Here is a 666-nt window from a genome sequence, read left to right as displayed (position 1 = left end):
TCGGGGTCGTCGTCCTCGTTGCCGTCGTGATGGTGGTGGCGGTAATGATGAGGATTATGGCGTTGATAATAATAATGCTCGATGGTTGAGTAGGTACTGATAAGGGTATTAGTGATGGTACAGGTTGTGGTAGTGGCTGTGCTGGTGGTGGTAGTGGTGGTGATGGTGGTGATAATAGTGATGTTGAAAATGACAGTATCAATGGTAGTAACGATGGTAGTAATGTTGGTTATTGTTATCGTATAGATTCCTGCTTATCGCCGATAGAACACATGTTGTGTCACACAAGATGTCGGCCCAACCCCTAAAAACGAGCTACGGGTTTCTTCTTCTATAAACACCATCTTTCTATCTAACTCTGTATCAACGTGAATGCAGTGGTTCAAGCTGGACCTATTGTTTTCTCCTCGTTGACCATTCTACAACTGTACCCCTATTGCTGTCGTTGTCGTTGTCGCAATTACTTAGCGCAAGATCAGCCCTATTTGATTAGGCAGGTTATCAAAGACTTTCCATTTCAGACCATAGCAGTTATATTTCAATACAATTGTATAAAGGACCACATTATTTTAGTATGTTTAGTAAGTTTTTAGGGTGTGATTTGAGAGTGATTTGGATGTAGGTAGAGCACACGTTAACTGAGAATTCCTGACACGTGTGTGTGTG

This window comes from Octopus bimaculoides, chromosome 2 (genome assembly GCF_001194135.2).
Source record: "Octopus bimaculoides isolate UCB-OBI-ISO-001 chromosome 2, ASM119413v2, whole genome shotgun sequence".
Taxonomy (NCBI): domain Eukaryota; kingdom Metazoa; phylum Mollusca; class Cephalopoda; order Octopoda; family Octopodidae; genus Octopus; species Octopus bimaculoides.
The sequence above is the reverse complement of the archived record's forward strand: the minus strand, read 5'-3'. Positions refer to the sequence as shown.